At 35.6% G+C, this 16,870-nt stretch overlaps 1 long non-coding RNA gene across 7 annotated transcripts; it reads right to left on the bottom strand.

Annotated features, from left to right (window-relative positions):
- Positions 1-347: 347 nt before the first annotated feature.
- On the bottom strand, positions 348-4,746 carry LOC110784060 (uncharacterized). 7 transcript variants are annotated; one of them, XR_008927875.1, is made up of 6 exons: positions 4,577-4,746; positions 4,419-4,490; positions 3,516-3,554; positions 3,367-3,421; positions 564-674; positions 348-495 (listed from the first exon to the last, which is right to left on the bottom strand). It is a non-coding gene; the product is annotated as an uncharacterized lncRNA (long non-coding RNA). The 7 variants fall into 7 exon arrangements; XR_008927874.1 differs by lacking the exon at positions 3,367-3,421 and adding an exon at positions 1,410-1,443 and having other exon boundaries at positions 4,419-4,470; positions 4,577-4,743; XR_008927872.1 differs by lacking the exon at positions 3,367-3,421 and adding an exon at positions 1,410-1,443 and having other exon boundaries at positions 4,577-4,743.
- Positions 4,747-16,870: the final 12,124 nt, after the last annotated feature.

Consider the following 16,870-nt stretch of genomic DNA (forward strand, 5'->3'; position numbering starts at 1 on the left):
AAATTCACCTATGTAATATTCTTGACGCTTAAAGGCGTCGGGAAATTTGTGTTCCCTGGAAATTTTATTTAATTCAGCCTAATTTTTTGTATAATATTTTTTCCACCTATATAAATGCAAAAATAAATATATAAATAAACTTTATTCATCAATGAAACCTGGGTTCTGAATAATTGGTATCCAATCAATTATGTAACATTGAAATTGCCTTATACAAATGTAGAAGTACATAATTAAAATCCATCGTACACGATAATGTTACTAATTAATCAAAATCCATAGTACATGATAATGTTACTAACCAAATTCCATCGTATATAAATGTTACTAACTAAATATTCCAAAAGATCATCAAAAATACAAATTGTATCTACTAAACAGAATAACTAAAACCTAGAAAAACCAGGATCTATAATAGTGGTAGTAGTAGCTTATATGAAACTCAAGTGGGTCTTTTCCTTCATTCTCATCTTGCTCCTTATCACGTTGGACGATCTGAAAAGAAAAAAACAAAATGAAGTATAGAGAGAAAGGAAGAGAGAGATGTAGATAGAGTTACATACCAATAGGAAAATGGAAGTAGACATGGTCAAACAGAGAAGCGGTTTCCTTCCATACTCATCCAAAAGTTCACACAAGAGCGGAAGTACATGAATAATTTGAAGCCAGGAAACCTGCAAAGTAAAATGTTATATCAAAATAACATAATTCCATTCCCAACACTGCTTATAGAAACAACTTATTCAGCCAAGAACATGCTGGAAATGGATAAACCCTCAATTTATTCAGTCAAAACCACAAAATCAGTACACCAAACCCCGAAAATCAAATCTGCAGCCAACGGAATTTAATTCAAAAGCAAAGAATCCATATCAAGCATCATTTTAAGAGGGAAATGGGGGAGAGAAATCTGTGCAAGTATAATAGAATATAATTTTAATCAAATTAAACTATATCTTGCTAAAACATAATCCATGTTAATATCTGCACCAGGTCCCCACCAAAGTTTGTCTTTAGAACTAATAACGGAGCATGGATGTGGCCCAACCAAAATCTATTAAATTCTTTAGGTATAAACTACTTGAGGTAAAATTTACCACAACCTGAAACCTAACAGCTATTGTCTACTGCTGGTTGAAAGTTAGACTATTTTCATATATTGTACAACATGCAACTAAGATGCATCAAAAACTCCAGCATCCAATAACAGATAAAAACCAGTTACTTTGTTAAATAAAAGTTAGAATCATAACACCAGTATGAAAACTTATTTGGCATAGGAAATGAGAAATTCAAACTTTTCCTTCTTCTAAAAGAAGTCATGTTAACAACTTCTTCGGCAAATTTCTTGAAGGAATAATAAACCTCATGCTGCACTATTTGTGAATTAGAAACTCCGGAAAACTAACTTTTTGTCAGATTTAATTGGGCTTAAGAGAACACCTGAAAATTGCAAAATGAAATACAATATCAACTCAAATTCTGTAATAAGTATGTAAATTTTAGAACCTAAATCACACATGATTGAATGGCATGAGAATTCTCAAAGAGGTCAAACAACACATGGTACTCAAAGAAGAGAAAAATGAAAGAAAACATGTAAAACTCAACAGGACTGAAGTTGCTAATACTCAACCAAGACTGAAGAAGGTGCAACAAACCTAAATAAAAGTAATTTGTAGGTGATAAATCACTAAAGCTTATACTAATAGCATCTAAAATAACAAATGAGTTGCTTTTGTGCAGCTTGAGTCATAACAGGATGCGAGGCTCTCTCAAGTCTGCGAAGAACAGAGGTAAAGAAGGGAAAAGATATAGATAACGGGAAATTAGAAAGACTAAAAATTTACAGGCTATAATTTCATAACAAATTAAGTAAACCAAGCTATTGACTACCTCTTACAAGCAACGCGACTGCTCAAAGACGGTACCAGGCCCTAGACAAGCAATTAAGGCCAATAGTTTGAAGTCCCCTTGGGGTAGAGGCACCTTCATTCGAGAAACATAAAGGTACAATAACACCTAACTAAGTTCTTGACAGAAAGCAATTCGAAAAGGTTGAAAAGTGAACTTATCAGTTGTAGTTTGGCATACCCGCCCTCTTTAATCACCTAATTGAATATGCTCTTGTAAACACCTAATACAAGCACTTTTTAGCAAATCAGTCATTCTTTCTAGGAATTCAAAAAGATTCAAGTTTTATATAGAAATATCAAATGCTTGACCAGAGGGGTGAAGTAATGGTATTAAGATAACACACACACACTTATGAAACGACACCCCCAATAATTTACTATTACTACTACTGGAATCTTCTTTAACCCCTTTTGATTCCATTATAACATTCAATTAGATAGTTAATGATAAAAGGCCAAATATAAATATGAAGGCCTAGATAAATTACCAATACCAATCTAGATAGTTAATGATAATAAGTCCTACATAAATTAGATACTCAAAATTTACAAAAAGAGTGCAACTTTGTGAGATTTATATAACTCAGGAATGGTGTTTTATTATATGGAATAGACTATCTCTTCCCAGACATTGTTTCATAAAATGGTTGAGTAGTTCAAACAGACTGCAAACAACTCTTATGGTCGGTAATGTTTGTTTACTGATGGTCTAATGATTTAAGAAGTTTGACAGAAATATGGACTAGTAACAGGCTAACACAAAGTAGTAAGAAAATCACCTTTCCGGCAGCACCAGACACACAGAGACAAATACCTAATATCCTTTATGAGGAGATCCAACCTCATAGAAACCAGTATTTTGATCATCTTCTAAAAAGCCTTTAAGGGAAACATGGTTATCGGATCAAACTAGAAGAGGGCAAAGTTGCTTAGTAGTAATATGTTTTATAACCAATGAAGTATTAGCGATAGTTTTTTTTTTGGTAAATAAGATATATTTATTACCAAAAGGTAGAAACCACACAATATTCAACCAACGAAACAAGAAGCAAAGGGCGCACAAACCCGCAACCCAAGCTAAAACGCAAAGCAAAAAACAACAGTCAAAACTACAAACAAGCCATCCGCAGCTACAACAAAGACGCAGCAGCAGCAGCAGCAAAGAGTAGCAGCAGAACCTAGCAAAGAAAGCAGCAGTGCAACCAGAAAAGAAGCAAAGCACCAGAACCACGCTTCAGCAAACAGGACAACAACAACAATAGAGAAGCACAGACCAGAACTTGCAACAGAGTGAGGCTGAAGTATTAGCGATAGTTGATGACAAGGATACTTCATATTATTATGTATTTCCGGATATTAGGCTTATGATACTTCTACCATTATATATAAGATAATACCTACATTTTTAACAAAACAAAAATTAAAGAAACAAGAGGAAGAGATAATGTACCTAATTGCCACACAATAGCAAATCTCGCCAAAAAAGTCTCAAATGTTGCAAAGTACTGGTCATTTACACGCATTTTCACACACTAATGAAAGATATGCAATTCTAAAAACTCAAAAGTATCGTCTAAAAGAGGGCATGAAGCTAAATACCCTTGATAAGATGGTTAAAGCATATATCTCCAGCTATACCTGAAATTTGCAAAATAAAAATGACAAATAACAGGTCTGCCTGTATATATCTAAAATAAGCACGTAAACATGACCACTTGAATCCTATATAAAGGGCTTAAGAGATACAATTGAGAAAGGCAGACATGTAATAATTCTATTCAAGCAGGAATCTGAAATTTAGCTAACTAGTAAAACAAAGAATGTGATCCCAGAAAAAAAATGAAGGATCAAGCCACAAAAGATTTTGTAGCATAACATGTAAAACCCAAACGAAAAATATTAAAATTCAAGTATACAATGAAAATACTCCATGTAACATCTGCATTTTATTATTTTTATGTACTCAAAAGTCAGAATGATCCCTGAGAAGTATATTTTTATGACCTAACTTATTTCATAACTTCATATCAACCCCACACAGCCACACATATATGCTAAAATACATGAAAAATTATCATTAAGTTTGTATCCAGCAAAAACAAGTCAAAAAAGCTAAGAGAAAGGATGCCATCAATTCCCATGATACCCTTAAAATGGATTCACTACATTAGATATTACACCAAAAACCTAAATCAGATGTCCAATGCTCAAATCATCTAACGAATTAAATATGTTACATTCGACCAAAAACAAAATAAAATTCCATTATGAAAACCCTTAATCAAAATCTAAGTTATAGACCAAAAATTCCTAATTGACATATAGTTAGGGGTGTTCAAAATCTGAAACTATGCTCAATTAAACGTAGATGCCACACAGGTACAGAAGTAAAGAAAATTGACAAAGTATAGAAGATTTATCATTTCAGCAATTGACATAAGAGAGAATATAGAAACTAACGCATAAAACCAAAGAATTCTGAACTGGATAGAAATTTCATACCTTAAAATCGAGATGGAATTTTCGGCAAAGAATTTTGTTTTGTTAGATCGATCTGGAACAAAAATTCATTAACTAGAACAAGATATGGAACAAAAATTATAACTTGAGGAAATAACCTAACATCTCAACAAATTCAGAACATGGGAGACAATTAATACCTCAAAATGTTTGAATTTTGTTTACAGCTTGTTGTAATTCTTATAATTGCGGCAAATTCTTCGAGCGCGGAGTAGATCGAGAACTTTTGAGGCTGAGAAGGGAGAGAGTTGTTGGGGGTTAGGGTTGAGAGAAAAGTAGAAGATGGATTAAGAAAGAGAAAGAGGAGTGGGGCGGGTTTCTTTTCCTTGGCCATGTGCAGAGCAGGTGGTATTTGGCTGAATTGTCGACGCCAGAAGTAGACGACAATTAGGTGGACATCAAATGGCGTCGACAAAACACGGATACTGCAATCTTAGCCTAACGCTATACGGCAGGTGTTGAGGCCTAGGCGTCGAGGTAACACACATTTTGTAGTAGTGAATGTAATTTTTAAAAAAAAAATTACCCCTTCTTGAAGCTTTAGACTGCCTCTACCTAAGCTTCAGACAACGCTTCTTCGACATTGTTTCCCAAAATGAAAAACCCCCTCCATCTTCAATTTAGCTTTCTCTCTCCCTAAATCTTCAATTTATGTTTCTCTCTCCCTCTCCATCTTCAATTTCGCTGTTCCCAAACCCTAATTTATGCGTTTTGGTTGAGTTAGTCTGAAATTTGGTTGAGTTCATCTGAAATTTGCTTGCGTTCGCCTGAAATTTGATCAAATCACACATATTTGCTCATATCTGAAGTTCCTCTGAAGTTCGTCTAGTATCATATTTTCTTAACTTCTTCTTCTTCTTTGCGTAATTTTTGCTAGTTACTGGAATAAGAAAATCACCGTTATCATATTGTGTTTGATTTTTTTTGCTAGTTCATCATTATTTGCCCTATTTTATTGCGTTTTGTTGTTGAAATTGGACAATTTGGTTCATATTTATTGTTTGGATAATCTAAGTTTCGCATTTTGATTTGATTTTATTGAGATTGTCTTTTTTTTTGTGGATTGTCTGAATTTTTTATTGAGATTTCCTGGATGATTGTCTGATTTGATTTTATGATTTTTAGCAATATCTTATTTTACTACTGTTGTTGGAAATTCACTTCTATTGTCCCTTCCATAACATCCATTTGATAAATGCGTCTTGATTCTTATATGACAATACTAACTATAACTTGTTATTACCAATTGCTTGTATCTCATAAACTCGGTGTTATCCAATTGCTTCTTTGTTGGACCTAACTCTACTCCCTTTACCCTGCTAGCAAAGTTGAGAGAGAAAATAGTCTCACTTAAATCATTTTCATTGGGACTGATTTGTATAAACATAAGTGCCTTGGAGTCTCCTCTGGAAGCTGTACAAAGTATATGTCCAGTTGATTTTCCTAAAATTTAAACAGTTAAGTAGTTAACAAACAAATAGTCATTGATTTTTTTTTTAATAAAATTGAAAACTCAATTATGATGAAACAAAAGGCTCATATATACAGAATTATATTGTGTATTCTTCCAAAAGGCTCATACATACAGAATTATGTTATGTAGTCAATTATTTTAAGGCTTACACTAAACCATCAGAAAGTAACTTTCATGTTCTTCCAGCCCCCACTGCCCCTTAGAAAAATACAAGACCATATAAAGGATTTGATGGAGAGTGCTGAACAAAACTTGAAAATCCACATCCGTAGTCCCGCATCCATAAGCTCAGACGGAGGTACTCGTACTCCTCTGATCTTGTTATTACTCCGTATATATATAAGATGAGATTACCATTACCTCAGCTCAACTTTTGATCATAATTGTTTAATTTTCATTACCATTACAGTTAATGAGGCAGGGGTAGTTTAATTTGTTGTTCTATAATTGTTAAAATAAATAATTAACTGTGTGTATGTGCATGTATGTCCTAGATATCTTATCCTTCTGGTGCTAGTTCAAAATGTTCAGAATGGTCTATTAATATTTTGTTCTTTCTTCAACAATGTCAAAGGCATATACATTGTTCTGAAATGATTTGATTCAGGCTGGAGTTCATATTTGATTACATTAATTTTCTAATTCAGTGATAATTTTTCCATGCAGGACCCAAGTAAGAAACATGGATTCCACTTAACTGGTGATGTATGCTTTGAAGAAGTTGTAATTACTCAAGAGCAGCAATTTTACAGGTTGCAATTTCAAGAAAATTATATGTCTGTTCAAACCTTGCATGTGTGTGTATTCAATTTGAGCGTATGTGTATAATTTAAATTAAATCATTGAGAATTTTGTCAAGTATTCTGGGTCAGGATGGGACAAACTCGGGTCACAAGCGTGATTGGAAATGTCAAAACAAGCATGTCTGTGGAAATATGTTCCAATGCAGGGTTACTGGACAGACCCATATTTGTGACAAAAACTGTAACCAGCGAATTCTGTACGGTAACCACAACTCACTGTGCAGAGTCAGCGGACATATTTTCCCACTACTCCTGCGGAGCAGCAAGCAGCTAGAGGTGTCCGTAGGAAGATTTTCCCACTCTTGCCTATTTGTTCAATTCTACCGTTGTATTAACGCTATATCTTCTAGTTGTGGCTTGTAGAATACACTCTTCTTTGGTTCAGTTGTGAGTTGTAATTGGACTAAGTATCGAGTATTTTCTATGTTCTGGTGGCAGCTTGTAAACCCTTTCTTCTTTAGTTTAGTTATAAGTTGTAACCAGACTGAGTATAACGTAAGAACAGGTGGTTTTGATCCTTCCCACTTCAGTATATCTTCTTGTTCATTCAGTTTTGACATGTGTGCTCTTCTTGGTCCTGTTTTGCAGGTTACAAATTTTTTTCTAGTCAGGGAGTTCTAATTTGCTTATTGCAACTGAATGATTTCTTCTTTGAGTAATATCAACACAAGGTTTTTACTAATACATTTTCCCTCCTTGTGCTCGCAGGAATGCATAAATATGGCTATTTATGGTGTTCTATGAAGGTTTCTTAACCAAAATCCAATAAATTGAGAGTTGGGACATTTTGACCAAAATCCAACATCCCGATCTTGAAATAAGGTATTCTGACATGGGACATTTTGATGAATATTTGCAGGGGACTTGTGGCATTAGAGTTGTCTTAATTGTTGTTTTTCCTCCACTTGTGACAGCTGATTTAGTTGGTATAAGCAATGAGATTAGGTTAGTTTGATATTTTCTCCTTCTATATATATTGCTTGAAAATTTTTTAAAGGAGTAAGATTTTTTTGTATTTACTGTCAATTTAGCATTTTAGGAGCAGTGAGTTGCAGAAACCAATAGAAATGTAAAGTACATTGGTTTAATTATGTGCTAGTTCTTGGAGCCGTATTTGAGAGTTGCATACCTTATTTTCAGTTTTGTTGGTGTCTACACCATATACGGCTAATAAATGCCTTACGCTGGAAAATGTACCGGTCTTATAGGAAAACTGAGGAGCATAAAGCATAGAGCATAGCATAAAAGAGAACAAGCATGTGATGATTGATCGAGTAGGTTTTGAGTTGGCTGGACAATCATTTGATATAAGCATGTAATAGGTATAGTGAATTGTTCCTTTTTCTTGATGGAAATAGACCAAAGTTGGTTCTGATTTAATCATAATCCTTGTATGGATTGAAATGCTTGTTGCCCATATACTTTTACTTGCCAAAGATGGACGTAAATGTTTAAGTCCCAGTATCATAGTTTTGGAAAGGTGTGATATCCTTGTTAGGACACCAGATCTACTTTTTAAAAAAATAAAAAATTGAACAAAGAGGGCGACATTAGCAAGTTGTCATGTTTGGTTTTGAACAAACAGGGCAAACATGATTTCCCTATTAAAGCTACTTTAGAGGGCGAAAAGTAATCAAGAAGGGCGAGATAATTGTTGCCTTCCTTGAGTTCAACCAAAGAGGGCGAAATGTATTTTCCCTCTTTGGTTTTGATCAAAGAGGGCGAAAATAAAAAGTTGCCTTGGAAGGTCGATTTTTATGTCTGCCTTAAAGGGTATGAGGGTGATATTTTGATCAAATAGGGCGACAATTTTCGCCCTCTTTGATCCTGTTTGTTATAGTGACAAGTCCCTGTAAGAAAAATTTGTACTTCATAAACACCACAAGATAAGCAAAATATCTTTTTGTGATTACTTTGTACATATGGCATATTTAGTTAATGTGTTAGCAAAAACAGGCATTCGGGAGTACCTAACTCGTTTAATCTTGGAGGCAACGAATTGAAGTCCTCTATATCTTTAAATCTGCTTTTCTTTGTGGATACCCATAGCTTCCATAAAGAGCTTATCACCCTCTAATAGCAATCCTGAGTCTAAAGGAAGATTAATACCATACTCCATCACAAGCGGAGTTGTAAAACCTAATAGTAAGTCCTCGTCAGAGTCAATAAAGTTATCATGTTGACCATGAATGGCTGGCACATCTTCCCTATCCCTTTCCCCTTCCCCTATCTAGGTTGTAGGAATAGGGTGGGGAACAGACATGTTTACCAGTGTAGTACCTTCCGCGTGTTCATTAGAAGGAAAGATTACAAAATGGTTATCATAAACGGCAATAGAAGGAGAAAGCACTGTAAGATAACCATCACTAGCCGAAGTGGTTTTAGTTGAGGGACATTGATATTTGGTTGAGTTTGTTGTCTAAAGATTACCTGTTTAAACTAACTTGGATCTCTAAGAGGCTTTTTGGGAGTGACTTTAATCCATCGACCATGACTCTCTATAGGTTGTAAGTTTATCGAAGACTCAGCGGTATGAGAGTTAAGGTTGCTAGCATTAAGACGCTCAACTATAAGGTGAAGATCATAATGAATTTTACGAGGACAAGCATCTAAAGAATGATTAGAAGAACCACATAGAGGACAAACTTCATTCATGCCTTCATAATTAAGATAAACTTCAAGAGATTTAATTGGACAATTGATCCACAAAGATCCAGAAAGAGGCTTTTGAGTGACAATAGTGACGCATACTAAGGCAAATTGAGCTTTAGCATGAGCCAGAGTAATGCAATCTAAATTTATGACATTACCAACAGGTTTTAACATAGTAGAAAGACAATCAAATGTCCAAAATTCAAGATGAAGTAAGTAGATATGAATTCACTAGTCGAGAGTGACTACATCATAAGCATAAGGACAGAAACCACGTTCCCATGGCAAAAGAACGAAATTAAGACCCTGAACAAACCAAGGTCTTCCTAACCAAACATCTTATTTGTCTTGAGCATTATAAAACTTAATTAAAAACCACTCGTTGCCCATTTCCACTAGAGAAAACTCAACTTTTAAAAGCCTAATATTTTTTTAGCTTGAAGAGGACAATTTGAAAGAGGATGGCCTTGTTTGGTTAGGAGTTGTTAGATGTTAGCTTGTTTAACTAGCTGTTAGATATTTTTATTAGCTGGTTTGACTAGGTGGTTGAATTAGCTGTTTGTGTAAAAGTGTTGGTAAAGTTAGTTATTTCCACTAGAGAAAACTCAACTTTTAAAAGCCTAATATTTTTTTAGCTTGAAGAGGACAATTTGAAAGAGGATGGCCCTGTTTGGTTAGGAGTTGTTAGATGTTAGCTTGTTTAACTAGCTGTTAGATATTTTTATTAGCTGGTTTGACTAGGTGGTTGAATTAGCTGTTTGTGTAAAAGTGTTGGTAAATTAGTTTTTAGTTGTTAGTTATTTAATATGTGAAAAGACCATTAAGGATACTTGTTGTTGGATACTTTGCTTCTTATTAGTATTAAACAATAGTTTATTATGTTAATTATCTTCTCTTTGTTTTTTAAATAAGCATTAAATAAAATAAATTTATTTCCCTTTTAAAAAATAAAAAAATAAGACCATTTTTTTTTCTTAATTTAATATTTTAAATACATAAATTATTGATATGCAAATAGAGAAATGTTTATTTTCCCTTTCCATGTTTGAAAATTAAGTATGGGATTTGGTAGATTTGCCGGATGGGTTCACACATACCGGAAGAAAATGGGTCTTCAAATTGAAGAAAGACAAATATGGAAATGTATGTGTATACAAAACTAGATTGGTAGCAAAAGGCTACAGCCAAGTTCTAGGCATTGACTACGATGAAACCTGTTCTCTATTTGTTATTCTTAACTATGTTTGGATAATCCTTGCAATTATTACATTTCATGACTATGAAACATGGAAAATGGATGTCAAAACTTCCTTCTTGAATGATATTCTAGAAGAGAATGTGTATATACTGCAACCGGGGGTTTTGTCGATCAAGAGAATACTAAAGAAGTATGTAAGCTTAAGAAATCCATTTTTGGATTAAAGCAAGCATCAAGGAGTTGGAATGTATGATTTGATAAAGAAGTCAATATATTTGGCTTCATCAAGAATCTTGACAAATCATGTGTATATAAAAATGTCAGTGTAACACCTTAATAATTCCTTGATTTTTATAAAACATTTTCCAACTTAAACAAAGGAATTACCAAGATATTACCGCCACCGTGATAACGGCTAAGGCTATTTACCAGAATTACGCAGCGGAATTTTACTAACTTTCAAACATAATAAGTAGTTAATGGTCATAAAACAACTTGAAACCATTAAGGCCCAAAAACCAGACATTAAATAGTTTAGAAATCTATTAACTAAAGTTCAAAGAAATACTATAGTCATGACTAAAAATAAAAGTAGAGTTTATAAAGTACGGAAGTAGAAATGAAATCTCAAACACAATCCCCATGATAACTTCTCCCGCAAGTTATCTCTACAAACCTGTTTTTTAAAATCTACTCCCCCAACAACGCAAATGCAATGATGGATCATCATAGGGTCATTAAGGCAAAGGCCATAACCGAAAGACATAAAGCATGAAGTCAACAAAAGTTGAGTACGAACAAGCTAGAATAACATTCTATCCTAACATGCTTCACTCAACGAATTAATAATCCACATGCAAAAGCCATTTAATAAACCAGTAAGCATGGAGACAAGACTCGACACTTGACACGACTCTTGACTCACAGTTTAATTAAGAAGTAGCTTCGAACGGGTAAAATAAATTATCCTCAAAAGGAAAGAAAAGGGTGATGGGAGTCAACCATACACCAAATAATAATAAGTCGGACTCCTACCAACAGCCGGGCTATACCGACGGAAATCCAGTGCATAAAAGCATAAAAAGAAGAATGAAACAACGACTTGTATCATTCAAGGAGTACAAGTTTTCCGGCAAGACTCCCCCCATTGTTCATACTCAAGGTATATACGTTCAAAGATTTTTGAAGCTCATTTTGAGTTGCACTTTACGTTAATTAATATTTTATGTACAAGGCGACTCAAGACTTAACAACAAAGCAAGAAATCAAGTATTAACACTTCATTTTAATCCTTTAGGACTTGTGATCAAACATAGGACTCAAGTGATATTACTCCCATTGTTCCTTCTCAAAACACTGTTTGAGATAATCCGACATTTCCTGTTAACAAGCGGGGTGTGCCCATAGCACGAATAGTTCTTAGTACAATTCACATAGACTTCCCTAACATATTCTACACGACGGTAGAATAAATAATGCACTGAGGCATAAACGCTTGGCTCAAAGCATGCTAGACATTTCGTACAATAGCATAAACATAACTTGCATGCGAAACACTCATACATGCATATCAAGTTGAACAACATGCTTGACATAATTCCACGATTATTAAAGATCACAACATGATTGTTCACAAAGCTTCATAAAGCATTAATAATCCATAACATGCTTGTTCACATAGGATTCATAGATTCAATAATAATTCGCAACATGCTTGTTCACACATCAAACATGAATTCTCAACACTTTAAGTTCACATGATTCACAATCAATACACATCATATAACCTCATGGAATAGGTGGTCATCCTAGTCATGTACGTACTTGGAATACCTAAGTACGGGGGCCACTTCGCGAATCAAGACTCAAGGCTAGAAATCACCTCTATAATCAAAATAGGAAAACTAAATTATTATCCGTGTTTACTAAATTTCCAGCAACATTTACAGGTTCTAAAACCCTTGTTTTAGTTAGGAAATAATCGTTATTTATTAAATTAATAGTCTCGAATAGTCAACTCAAGCCCTAGAGTAGAACATTGACTTTTTGACCTTAAAATCAATAAAAATCAACACTTTAAGTTCTTTCAATAAATCTGAAAATTTAAGTTGATTCCCATAATTTAATTTAAATTATGTAAATCGATTTCCTAATAGGTTGGGATTAATACCCTAACAATAGTTAAGCATAAAAATCATGTTTTGGTCATAAAAATCGACACTTTAAATAATTTTTTTTTTTTGGCAAATAAGATTTATTACCAAAAGGAAGGAAAGATAGGCAACAACCTGTTACAAGCTCACAGCTAAACAGCCAACAAACACCTCACCTACACTGACTGCTCACAGCTAAACAGCCAAACAGCTCTACAACTAACTGCCCAAAGCAACTAAAGCATTACTAAGTACATCAGATGCTCTGCTAGCTACATGAAACTGAATTTCCCTAAACAAGGCATCAGGGTTTTTGCAATGTTGAGAATAAACTACATTATTCCTATGCAGCCAAACTGAGTACACACTTTCTGCAAAAAACATCACCAGCAGCTTATGCTTGCTTCCACATCTTTTACTGCTCTTCATCACCAACTGTAGCTCTTCATGAAACAGACCAGGTCTTCTATGGAAACCCAGCAAGTTAAGGACTTTTTGCCATACTTGACAAGAAAAGGGACAAGCAAAAAATAGGTGATCAATGGACTCAGGTGAACTAGTACACAGAGGACAAGCATCAGATTGAACAATCCCCCAGTGTAGTAACCTGTCAAGTGTGGGCAATCTCCTCCAAATAGCAACCCATAAAATAAAAAGGCTCTTGGGTGTAGCAGAATTGTTACAGATAACTCTTCTCCAGGGTACCTTAGGATAATTCCCACAAAGTTTGGAGTACATCAGTTTAATAGAGAAGCAACCTTTCTTCATAACAGCACTCCAACCACCCACCCCTTCCACCAGTTCCATACACCCAAAGATCTTCTTCAATGCCCAAGACATTGTGGAAGGGCATTGAAAGCTATTTAGGGGCCTGCCTTTCATATAGTACCCATCAACCCATCTACTCCACAGTTTTTCTTTCTTGTGTGTGATGGTCCACAAAAGTTTACAGATTGCTGCTTTATTCCAAAGCTCCATATTTTTGATGTTCCACCCTCCAGCAGCTCTGGGAAGACACATATTAGACCAAGAAACCAGAGCTTTTTTAGACACCTCAGTACCACCTATCCATAGGAAGATTCTGCAATAGCTTTGAATTTCTTTGACAGCTTTCTTAGGAAGAACAAAAATTTGACACCAGAAGGAATGCAGACTAAGTAGAATAGTTCTAACAAGTTGCAATCTTCCAGCATAAGATAAGTATCTAACTGTCCAACTCTTTGCTCTAGCTAGCACTTTGTCAATCAGGGGCTTGCACTGAATGTAAGACAACTTCTTAGTAGATAAGGGAACACCTAAATATCTAAAAGGAAACTCACCATGGGGGATATTCAGAGTGTGCATTATCTGATTCTGAATCTCCACACTCACACCACATATATAAGCATTGCTCTTTTCCAAATTGGCTTCCAGCCCTGAAGCTTTAGATAAGAGCAAGAATTTCAGGAAGATCATATTAGTTGAAATAGGGTCAGCTCTGATAAACATGAGCAAGTCATCAGCAAACATCATGTGAGTGATGTTTAATCTCTCACACCTGGGATGGAAATTGAAATCTGGATCCTCTTTAAGTTGCCCCAAACTCCTGGATAAATATTCCATGCCTATACCAAAAAAAAAATGGAGAAAGAGGATCTCCTTGCCTTAAACCTTTCTTAGCAGGAAAAGGAGGGCAAGGGGAGCCATTAATAAGTATACTATAGGAAACAGATGAGATACAACTCAGAATCCATTCCAGAAAAACTTCAGGAAAACCCAACTCCCTCATTACATCCAACAGAAAACTCCACTCCACTGAGTCATAAGCCTTCTTCATATCAACCTTGATCATGCATCTAGGAGACATATTTCTCCTAGTGTACCCCTTAACTAACTCAGTAGCTAACAGGATATTATCAGAGATGTGTCTCCCTGGTATAAACCCTGCTTGGCATTCATTAACAACTGACCCCACCACTTTCTGAAGCCTAGCAATCAAGATTTTTGAAATAATCTTGTACACAGTGGTGCAACATGCTATTGGTCTAAAGTCTTTGACTCTAGTGGGATTGGGAACTTTGGGAACCAAAGTGACAGTAGTGCAGTTAACCTGTTTCAGCAATTTCTTGTGATTAAAGAAATAAAAAATAGCAGCATACACATAAGTTTTAATCACATTCCAAGTTTTCTTGAAGAAAACAGCATTGAAACCATCAATTCCTGGAGCTTTAGTATCATCAATCCCTTTTAAAGCCAGATCAATTTCAGCTTCTGTGACAGGTTGGCACAAGAGAGCTCTTTCAGAGGTACTGAGAGTGGCACCAGATCTCATTGTAAGAACATCAATCATTGGCAAAGAATGGGCTCTTGTACCCAAAAGCTGCCCATAAAATTTTAACACTTCAGCCTGTATCTCATCAGGTTTTACCAACATGTTGTTGTTGTCATCTATCAGCTCTGATATTCTGTTAGTTCTGTGCCTCTCTTTTACTGCAGCAAAGAAGAATCCAGTATTAGAATCCCCTACCTTTAACCAGTGCAACCTAGATTTCTGTTTCAATGCAAGTTCTTCAACCCTCAACCACTTTCTAAGCTGAGCAACACACTCTTGTTCCTGTCTCAACAAGGATGCATTAGAATGATCTTGCTGCAGTTGAGATTGAGTAGAATCCAGCTGCTGCCTAGCTTGATCAATTCTGCATTTAATCCCCTGGAATTCCTGTTGATGAAGGGTTTTCAACTTCCCTTTAATCATCTTCAACCTTTCCCACACTGAATACATGGCTGTTCCTGGAACAGTGGTATTCCAACAATGTTCAACCAAAAAGATAAAGTCAGCATGATCTGCTAAGTAATTAAGAAACCGAAAAGGTCTACCACCCCCTTGTGCTTCTGGAACACACTTGATTAAAATTGGACAGTGATCAGAGATAGAAGAATTAATGTATTCAGAGTAAATTCCCCCATTAGCACTCATCCAGTCTCCATTCCCTAAACACCTGTCAATCCTGCTTGCAGTCTTGTTGACATCCCCACCTTTATGCCATGAGTAGAAATGCCCTTTACTCTGAAGTTCATATACTTGATTAGTATCCACAAACTCAGCAAAATCCTTGATTTCAGCCCAAGTAACTGGAGCACCATTAACTCTATCTTGAGTACTCATAATTGCATTAAAATCACTAGCAAGCAACCAAGGGAGCTTACCAACTAAGCCATTAATATCTCTCAGACTACTCCAAAGACTCCTCCTATCATCTATAGTGTGTAAGCCATAGACTGCAGTGAAGAAGAAGCTAAAATCCCCATTCTGGTCAATAATTTCACAATGCATGAATTGAGTGTGAGTCCTCACCATTCTGACTGTTACTAAGTTTGGTTGCCAACCCAGCCATATTCTTCCTCTATCACAGTGAATGTAATTGTGGTCCCATGTCCAGAACCTACCAAACTTACTAGTAATAGAAGCAAATTTACTATTTTTAACCCTAGTTTCAAAAAGAGCAATTACTTTAATATTATAAGTACTAATCAGCCTTTTAACCCCAGTCACCTTAGAGGGATCATTAAACCCCCTAACATTCCAAGTACACAAATTCATCATGTGAGATCATTAGGGAGAACAATATCCCCCCCTCCTTCCTGCAACTCCACATCATCCTCCACTGACTCCCCATCAGAATCATCTTCAACTAAAGGGAAGAAGGTGTTACTGGTGGGAACTCCTCTACTTCTAGCCCCTTTAGTTGCCACTCTCCAACCAGCATCAGCTCCAGACTGGTTCAAAGGCACAGTCTGGTTCAGAGGTGTAGCAGAAGGAGTGACAATAGGTGGGGGAGCCACCACCTGAGTTTTCTTAGGGACCCAAACTTTCTTCACATGTGGAGCCTTATTAACATTCTGAGCATGAGTTTTGGTTACAGTAGCACAATTGTGACCAGGCATTTGGCACTTAGTACAGTAGGGAGGCTTCCAATCATACTGCACCTGCTGCTTGAATGTTGTGCCAGTAATATCTTCAATCCATATGTGATCAGGAAGAACAGTAGTCACATCCATTTCCACCAAGATTCTAGCAAATGATACTCTCTGTTGCCTAGAAGTACAGTCATCAGCACAAACTGGAACACCTAGCAAGCTAGCTATTCTGCTTAATGAATCACTACTCCAGCAAT

This window comes from Spinacia oleracea, chromosome 2 (genome assembly GCF_020520425.1).
Source record: "Spinacia oleracea cultivar Varoflay chromosome 2, BTI_SOV_V1, whole genome shotgun sequence".
In the NCBI taxonomy this organism is placed as follows: Eukaryota; Viridiplantae; Streptophyta; class Magnoliopsida; order Caryophyllales; family Amaranthaceae; genus Spinacia; species Spinacia oleracea.